Source organism: Clinocottus analis, unplaced genomic scaffold, assembly GCF_023055335.1.
Source record: "Clinocottus analis isolate CAN_PGR_092001 unplaced genomic scaffold, fCliAna1.0.p SCAF_6, whole genome shotgun sequence".
Classification (NCBI taxonomy): domain Eukaryota; kingdom Metazoa; phylum Chordata; class Actinopteri; order Perciformes; family Cottidae; genus Clinocottus; species Clinocottus analis.
The window spans coordinates 15,241,916-15,252,023 of NW_027176218.1; the positions used below are offsets into that span (position 1 = coordinate 15,241,916).

At 40.1% G+C, this 10,108-nt stretch overlaps 1 protein-coding gene across 2 annotated transcripts in view; it reads right to left on the minus strand.

The window, feature by feature from the left end:
• Positions 1-8,082, minus strand: part of osbpl5 (oxysterol binding protein-like 5) — a 42,472-nt gene extending 34,390 nt beyond the window's left edge. The window contains exon 1 of one of the 2 annotated variants that reach the window (XM_068603124.1): positions 7,852-8,082. The gene's annotated coding sequence lies outside the window, so the exon portion shown is untranslated. The remainder of the gene's footprint in view (positions 1-7,851) is intronic. The other variant, XM_068603123.1, reaches the window with a different exon arrangement.
• Positions 8,083-10,108: the final 2,026 nt, after the last annotated feature.

Here is a 10,108-nt window from a genome sequence, read left to right on the forward strand (position 1 = left end):
CCATGAAAATTGTCATTACGCCAGCTGAAGAGTTTAACAGCTGATCGCTCGCGAGCTAACAGCGAGCTAGACAGAACTTTCCAGTTTCCATCGAGCTTGTCTCACAATCAGGGTGAGATGCCGTCAGTAGATGTAACAAAGAGTCCAAAGTACAGATTATCTCTTCTTTCTCATTCGTGCATCAGGGTTTGAATAGTGGTGTGCAGAATGTTTAACTCCTTGGGCAATCTAATTTGTAAAATTATTTGGTTAAAAAAAAAAAAAAAAGAAGAAAAAAATCTGTTTAAATTTTGATCAATTTGTTGTTGGATGAAAACATTTTACACTTGCAGTGTTTATTTTTGTAACAAGCTTGTGAAAAATGTATTATTTGAACAATTAATATACATTCAGTAAATGTTCCAGTCACTTCCACACAGCAAGGCATACAGCTTTTTATATTTTTTCCTAAAGAAACGGATCGGCTCATATTGGCCCATACTCAAAGCCCAGGTATCGCTCTCCGAGAGAATCCAGGACACACAAACCATAAACTTAAATCTTTACCTCCTGCATGAAGGCAGAAAAATCCAAAACCCAACACAAAGGGACACAAAGTGAACGCTCAGTGCTCAACTTGACAGCAGATTAGGCTTTAAAGAAAAGACACTAGGTCTAAGGGCACTAAATGAGTGCACTCAAATGTCTGACATACTAAGTATTGCTCTTCACGCACCCTCTTGCCGTGAGGCTCGCTGCCTTTGCCTTCAGGTTTCACTCTGTCCTTTGTCCCAATGCTTAGAAACAACAGAATAGATTCAATTATGAAAGGTGGTTGGTGGAGCCAATTGTACTGCAGTAAGAAACAAGGTAGGTGTTTCTGCAAGGTAAACAAAAAGTCTTTTTAGTGCCTTTTACATTTAACTGGATGAGTTCTCCCTGCCACTAAAGAAACACTCGCTTCTCGTCCATGTAAACTTGTCAGTATTGTGTCCCACTGGTGAAACGGCTTGCTTTGGAGATATTGGTTTATTAGTGATAAAGCACTGCTCTACAATACTTAGAGTATTGTCTGAGCCTTAAAGCACCACTATTAAAATTGATCTTGCTGTAAACGTACGCAATAAGTGACATGAGTGTTGTACTTGATGTAGAGCCTAACATTCTGTATAATAATTACCAGGATATTAACCTTGAATAGCAGAGAACTGTCGCTGTTGGCCAAGTTTTTAAATGTAACTGTGATCGTCAGGTTGTTCATTGAATGCTTCTGACTTGAAGCAGAAATTAAAAAGCAGCCTGGTGAGAGTTATAGTCTTCAAGGAGACTTAGGTATGACGTGGGTCTACTGAACTTTAAGTACCAAATACATTTTACTTTCACTTTTCTCCATTCAATTGCCTTTTCTCTCCTGGGAGTTGGCTCATAACATTTTAACATCAATGTAATTAAATTAGGCTTCCAGACCTTGATAAAGACACCTTCCCACCAAAGCCTCGTGTCTTGCCTGTGTTCAACGTAGGACGGCAGAAAAGCTATGGATCCAATTAGATTGACCAATAATCTGCTTCCTAATGTAAATCTGGATGTCTTGACAATTTACAAATAGTGTGCACTGGAATATATGTTATATATTAGGGCTTAAAATATAGGATATGGGCATTCCCCTGCACATTTGAGCGCATTCCTTATATTTGTATATAAAAAAGTAGGATGAGTAAAAAAAAAAAAAGAAAAGAAAAGAGAGACACCATCACTTATATAGACCGAGTTTACAAAAATTAACCAAAATCAACGGCTAACAGCTGTTAGCTGAGTGTGACAATTATTAGCTTAATAGGTTGATGGTTACACTGATTGCTCAGTAAAAGAAACTTAGATGTCAAAAACAGCAACAGACTGGAGGCATTAACAAAAAACATCAGAATCTGGTAATAAAGGACTTCTCTAAAGCTTTTATAAAAACACACTTTTTTAGTTAAATTGAGGGGATCTATATGAATTTGAAATTTAAGACTGGAGTCAGAGGATGTCCATGTCATGGAAATGTCCATAAGATAAGATAATCATTTAACTCATTTTCCTCACAAGTAAATACAAGATACAAATCGTGTGTGTATATATATATATATATATATATATATATATATATATATATATATATATATATATATATATATATACATACACACACATATACACACACACATATACAAAACAGTAAAACAGTAATAAAACACAACAAAAGACAGTAAGAAGAATAATAAATATACATACGGAATAAAAACAAAAATAAAATGTGTATAAAAGTACTTAAACGTATTAGATATTGCACTAGGTGAATGAATTAAAGTGTTCAGAAGTATTCAAAGTGATTTGTGGCCAGGGAGAGCTAAGTTCATGTTCAGAAACCTGAGGTCTTTCTTAAAGGTTGAGGTGATTCTTGCTTTCTTGGCATAAGCAGCTACAACTAAGTGTCACAAGTATCCTTTACCCAGTGTCACTTTCTCCCCTCACATGACTACTCCATTAGGAAAACAGAGCCTACACGAGCTACACAGCCTCATGAATACAATGCTGACACTTGGGTACTCATTCTTCTAAGGGAAAGTTGTGACGTTACATTGATAGTTTACAGATTTGTCTGGAGCCACTGGACTGCCCTGAGAGGAAAAAAAAAAAAAAATCGGCAGGCAGATGCAAAACATTAGAGCCAATCTGACAAAGTCTGCACAGAGCACTATAATGACCATCCAAAGAGGGCTTTAACAGGCTGACATTTAAGCCCATGACGCAATCAGGCCTCTCAGCATCCACTCTTTCATAATAAAACACTCAATATAATAAAACTCAACTCAACACAGACACAGAAGCTTATCCCTTGAAACTGCAGATTATCAGCACTTGACACAGGGTGTCCCCCATGCTAATCATTTTCAAGGACTGGACGAGGTCCCTGTGCAAGGCCTGCCAAGAAGGCGACTAAAACAAATTGTGACAACGCCATCTACCCTTGCCTCCTTGTACAGTAGGTAATTAGCTAAACTGAACAAACAACATAAATGACTCCTCAGTCTGAATACTCTCACATCATCTATTAACACAACATTGTTAATAATTCCATCTACACAAAACTGGTGAGCTGCAGGGTGGGCACTATAAAGTTAAGCACAGCTCCTTTAAATTAAACCTGATTGTGCACCTGTGTGGAGTTCTGCAACTTAGTACAATGTGCAAATATTTTTGGGTCCAGAGGAAAGCCGGCAGCATTCACACAAGCAGTAGCTCCATACGTTAAGCAAGAGATGAGTGAGAGGTGGATATTGATTGCAGAGGCGCTAGCTAGCGTGAGAACACTCCAAGCAGCGGCAGTGGAGCAGTGGATCTATGGTGTTAAACCTTCTCCATAAATACACTCAACAGCTACCCAGCGGCCTATGAACACACATCAAGGGGTCAGGAGGTTAGTCACAAACCCTAAAAGTGTGTGTGTGTGTGTGTGTGTGTGTGTGTGTGTGTGTGTGTGTGTGTAAGCAAGAAGCAAAGAATAAGGAGCTGTGAGGAACAGCATTTGCAGAATAGAGAGGAAAAAAAGCATTTGGAAAAATTGAAGAGACAAAGATTATTTGTTATCAAGTACTCTAACTGCAAATACCATTACCAGCACTCTGCATGGAAATCTCAAAATGGAAAAATCCAGTTTCCATTGATAAAATATTTGCATACCAATCATAAATATGGTTTCAGATGTCTGAAACCATAACTCTCTATATTTGTCACACTCTTGTAATAAGAACAAGTAGAGCTGCTTCCCCAGGTGAATCTGGTACTAACACAAATGACAACCGTCCACAGACATTACAGGTTGTTACGATGCTGGTGTCAAGCAGTGAAAATTGTTGATTTGCATCCACAGACCGGTGCAACAGAGTCAACAATGCCGTAATGTCACTTTTACAGTGTGATATCCACAAATAATGCCTTCACTCTTTTTCTACACTATGTAGTGTATACTCCTTGATACTGTAGTATACTCTTGTTTAATGTAATGCACTTACATAAAAATCTTGAAAATGTCAGCATTGTTGTATTGTGTTCACAGAGATGAGGTTTCTCTGGGGAAAAAAAAGTGACATTCTGTGAGAAATGTCACTTCAATTGAAGATATCAAAAATAAATAGCTTTGTGAATGTTATTACAAGTAATGAAATGCCTCAAGGATCATCAGCTTTCAGACATGAAGGCCAACTTACAGCTGTTAAGTAACTTTGAACAAAACCACGCTGCACGACCATAGGAGCAGAATGGAATCTTGGCACAATGGAGGATGCTAAAAGTGCCTTTGCTCTCTGGAGGCAGAGAGACAGATTCAATATGGAGCAGTATTAACCTAGATTCCCCCAGTAGGCGCCGGAGAAAGCATCTATATCTCAGGGGAAGTGGAGCTGCATGAAGCCATTTATCAAATCCTGGAGTAGAACACTTATATTGTTAGCAGCAGTCAGAATAAACTACTAGTTAATAGGCCTTAGTATCTCCTGGAAAATGACTAGTAAGAACTTTTACACTTGTGCCATACTAACAGTCAAGTGTTTGTTTTTTAAGTCTGCTTTTTAATAGTGTGAGGGGACACTGTCGTTTTGACAGTATTGCGTGCTTAGAAACCGCCTTGGTAGATTATTTCCTCCTTGTACTGATATATTGTGTGTGGAGATTTTACAAAAAGCTTTCCTTATCAATGCCATTTGAAATTAAATATCATCAGTCAACAACCTCTGTGAATACATTTTGTCAGTAAAACAAACATCTGAATCATTAAGAGGGACAAATTGACTTAATTACAGCTGTGACACAAAGAGCGAAAGGGACTGCAGTGATTCTCCAACCTGTTGAATAAACAGGTAATAATCCAGTTTGTTGGGTGTTTGTGGTTGTCTGGTTTAAGGGGTGTAACATGAAATATTAAAACATTACTACGTTCCAGACTAATTCGGACAGTTAGGATCCTGTTTCACATGTCTGCATTTCCTGTCTCTCTATTCTGGCATATAATCAAATGAAATAAAAAATAAAGATAAAAAATAATTATACAATTATTCCAATAACTATAGTAATTTAAACCAATGAACAGTCCTGGCATTGCAAAAACTGTGATTTCAAAGACAGATTTGGCTATAAATGCCCCAGTCGTCGGGCTTTTATGTATGCATTCTTGCAGTGGATATTAATGTGGAAATAATGGGGGAGAGGAGAGATGACATGTGACAAAGGCCCCCAGCTGGACACAAACCAGTGACACTACACTTAGCATCTTAAAGCCCAAGCAGTGGGTGGCTTCTCCTATAGAGTCTGTCAAGTATGTATTTGTGCATAGTACTTATTAAGTATTTATCACAGTGCAACATGGTGGAAGTTGGTGTTTTCCTGTTCGAAAAAGCAATGATTTAAAACAAAAATAGCACTAACCACCCACAGTTACAGCTCTTCACATTCTCACCGTCCTTTTCTCTTTCCTTCATTCAATGCTACTCTCTCACAATGTGTCATTCACGGCAGAGCAAAGTCACAGCTCTAGTTGATAGGCTTAGGGACCAAAACCATTAAATTTCTCCACCTGATTAGCACAAGGTAGACTGTCACATGGTATCACCAGACTTTGGGTGTTACGAGATCTGTACCAAACCCCCACCCATCACTATACAACCTAGCCTGTTGGAAATCTCAGGGAAAAATGCAATTCATTGATTTGCATAGTGATGGAGGATGAAGGCTCAACCTAATGAAAAGCATTAGACACGGAGTATTTAAAGCAACACAGACTTGATCAAAACTAGGTATGCACATAGAAGCAGACTGTTAGTATTGATCTCAAGCCCTATTTCTATTCCGATGACCTTCAAATGCCTGATATGTTTCCATCCCTGCTATTGACACCACTATGCAGTCTGGTATATTACGGTCATTCAATATGAGATCAATGTTTGTCCAGTGCGAGTCGGACAGAGAACCCCAATACTGCATATTAGGCCTTCATCATTCTATCTGACCAACTCTGAAAAATTGAGTCAATTAAGAGTACAGACAGATCACAGAAACACTGAGACAATAAGATTGACAGAGCATTGCAAACAATAGAAAATGGGGGACAAGAGGCATCAACTGTTGTTTCACAGTCAGCTGCAGAATCCCAGGCGTCACCCGATATGTCACTTCCAGCACGCCGGCAATTATTTCCTCTTGTGCAGCCTTCTTGTGAGCATTTATTTTATTTTGAGTGACACATTCAGTGACCTTCAAAACTATTAACTATAGTGCACTTCTGTGCTATTCTCATCTTCAGCAAAGCCCAACTCCACATAATATCACACAATTAAAGTTGATGAGTTCTTCTATCTTTATCTGCACCGGGAATAGACAGAGATGGATGAGGCCAAGTGGCATTGTTAAAGCTCTGCATTTAGTCATTATCCCGGCAAGACATCAAATGCTACAAGTATGGTCCGACCCATACTCGATGTATGGCCGACACTGATGACAATATTTGAATCTGACGATGATAAATAACTCCATAGTTGTTTTTTATCAACAAATGAACAGACATTTTTGATAAGCATCCCTTAAATTAGCTTTATTTATTTTTTAGTACTGAGCTGAACATTTTGAAGTGGAAAAAAATGAATGTCAATACGGTCTGAGAGGCAAGTGATGTTATGGACATGATATTGTCATTTCCTTAAATATGTTCTGGTATTTCTGTACCGTAATTTCTTGTTAATTATCTTGTGACAAACACACTGGTACCAATATGTCTTCAATAAGACAATAGTGTCCAATGTATCAGTCTAGTTCTAATCACAACACTTCATTTCTAGCAATGCTCAACATTAAGGCTGTTTTTGCTTAATTAATTGAGAAAGGTCTCTCCAGAAAAGGTCGTTGACAGTCATAATGTGCTAGTGAAGAACATGTTAAAGGTTATAGCTTTAGCACTACACCGGCAACTGGAGTTTCACCGTGATGGAGATCCCTCTGCCTGCCTGAATATACCGGTATTTGACATTTAAATGTCTCCCAGCCTCGCAAGGCTTTTCTTAGTATCCTCCTCTGGCCACTGCATCACGTCGGCACGGACATGCAGGCTGCACGTCGCGCCCCTGCACGCCATTTCGACGACGTAACGGGGCCAAGTATCACGATGCCTTTAAGTAAAGAGCGCGTTAAATACTACGACCAAGCCCTCCGTCACGGACACACGCTGTTGTACGGGGACAACAATTAACGTGATGCATTGTTGTTTTTAAAATCGGTCCAGTTCACCGTGACACCCCAAGCAGGCGACAGCGGCACGGTGAACGCCGACCTCCGGGTCGGCGGCTGCGTGCCTCAGACACCCGAGACAGCGGCCACGTTTCACGGTTGCCATGCAAACAAGTGACAGCCAGGATGCAGCCGCAGCCGCCGCACGGGGCGGCGGGTCGGTCCGCCAGCGTGGTGCGGTGCGGGTCCACTTCACGCGGCTAGCTCGTGAGACGTGCCGCTACCCGACCAGATGGCGCGCCGCACAGACGCAGATGACGTTACTATCGCCACTGAGAGGATTCCTCCAAATATTGCGACAGTATGACACTCAAATTACCGAAGAAAAAAAGGCAAATCCTCCCACATCTAACAGTCCGTGCTATGCGAGCCATGCTAGCTAGCGTAAGTTAGCACACACAGACACACACACTCACACACACACACACAACGTATCGTTACGTTAGTTGGAGAAATACAAGCCCCGTCCGCTAAAAATAGCAAGTTCAGTGTTTCTCTCTCGACGAGTCGGCATTGTGGAGCCAGAGAGCCTCTAAAATGTAGCGTTACACTTACTGTGTCGACCAGAGTGCCGCCGATACCGTTGTGTCCGAGCTTCCTTCCCAATCCAGCGTCATAGCACGGGACTGTGTGGGATAGCTGGACTGAGGGGACCAGCAGGCGGGCTGTGGCGGACGGTGGCAGTCGGCTGGAGGAGAAGTTTCAACATGGAGAGTGTGGAGCCGACTGGATCCTGCTGCTGCGGTTCATCTGGCTGCTGCTGCTGCCCGCCTGCTGCTCCGGGAGGGAGCCGGGGCGACCCCTGTGGCGGCGGCAGGGCACTGCACCCTGCTGGAGATGAGGTCATTCTGTGTGACCCACGAGGGCAAACGTTATTGTCACGAGTAAAGTATTTCAGCCCAATTGTTGATATTACAATTTGTCAAGTCCATAAATCAACACGTTAACCCCTCAAACTGGACAGATTACATGTGAAAGAAAGCACCGGGCAGTGTAGTTCAGTGGCGCAAAGTATAAAGATGTATATCTACATTAAATGTAGCATGACACAATGTCAAAGTACTACATTAGAAAGTAAAAGTCATACGTAATGTTATAGCCCCACTCAAAGGTGGTCGATGCAAGAAACCTGCATAGTGATGTGGTTGTTTGTCCTTTTTAATTGGGAACACATCCTCATTTGTGGCTGTTGTTTTATGTTTTAAAACACAGCAAAAAGATAAAGAAATATTATCGTCTCAATCAGAAGTAGAAATATCCGGGTGTAATCCATTATGGTGGATTTACTGGCTCATATGCTTTTGAGCACATCATTCAATTTGGATCACCCAGTTCTTTTTTGTCCCATTTTGATTTTCTATTTGCAGGTTGGATTTCTGACATATAGGAGCTTCAGCTCTCTGTACACCCTTTAATGCAACACACACACAGCATAGAAAACTAGAAAGAGGTTTTCAAATGCCACATCTATTTTTAGATCCAACTTGTGGATCTGAGAGACATAAAATAAGGATGATGAGTGAGGAAAATGTTAGAAATATCAGGCTCATTGAGCCAACACGCTGACACAATCTTATATTACCACCATGCCAGTAGTGTCTGTGTAGAAAGGATCACCCTAAAAAATACCTCCATACTGCACTGTATCCCCTCCTCCCTGAAGGAAGGACTGATGTGAGCTGTAAAATTAGAACATTTTGAAGTCTCTGTGTATGAAGCTTTTACCTCATCTAGTAGGAAACAGAAGAACATTACTTATTCATCCTTTGAGGGTGCACTTAGCACCCTTACAACCTCAAAGTTGCTCTGAATAATGCAGAGGTGTCCCCTCTGCGTCCTCCTCTGCAGCAAGCAGGACTTTCTATTATTTGCTTCTTTGCATCCTTTTCATTTGGCTGAAATAATTTAGAAACTATTTTCCTAATGAAGGTATCAGCTGTGCAGTGTCCTGTGTAGCTGTCACACAGATTGTGCAGGCTTTTGGTTTTATTAATAGTATCTTGTAATATAGTACACAACACAGTGAATACCATATTCTGAGTGACATTAGCATCAGATTGAACTACATTTAAAAGCAGTTGTATTAATTGATTTCATCAAGGGTTAAAAAAACACAAAAAAACATTATTTCCTAAAAGTCTAGATAAGGTACATTGGTCTTATTTTGTTTAATACCAAATGTTAGTTACAGTATAGAATGGCTGTAAAATGTAATGACACCAGCTGATTACAATTATGGGTAATTAGCTGCAGAAAACCTGACACATATTTGGGGCCGAGGGATTCATTTGAGCAGAAAGCTGTCATAAAATATAATTATGATGATGTAATTAAAGGAAAACTGCTTGCAACTATACACAGAGACACATATTACTGAGATAATGTGTTGAATAGTCCTCACACTGAACTATGCATGTTGACATACACACAGTCCTCTGAACGGCTCCTAACCGGCAGCGTATAGCAGAAGCGTGGCACCCACACTCGACTTCCCCCAAAGGTAAACACTTTAATCTTTAGAAGAAACCCACTGTGTTTGTTTTCTCGAGTTCCAATGTGACGCTTGAAATTAATATTAAGAATTTAATAATATTTAGACCTGAACAAATTCAACACCAACACTGAAAATCAATGGAAGGCCACAAAACTTCAAACCTGTAAGATCAACTGAAGATGCTGAGAATTTCCTGAGAGTGCATGTTGTACTACAAAAATAAAAGGAAATCAAATGACAATAAATTCCACATTAGTTTCTTACAACCGAAACATAACTTTCAAAAGAGAATAACTATCAAAACAGAAGATTGCATTC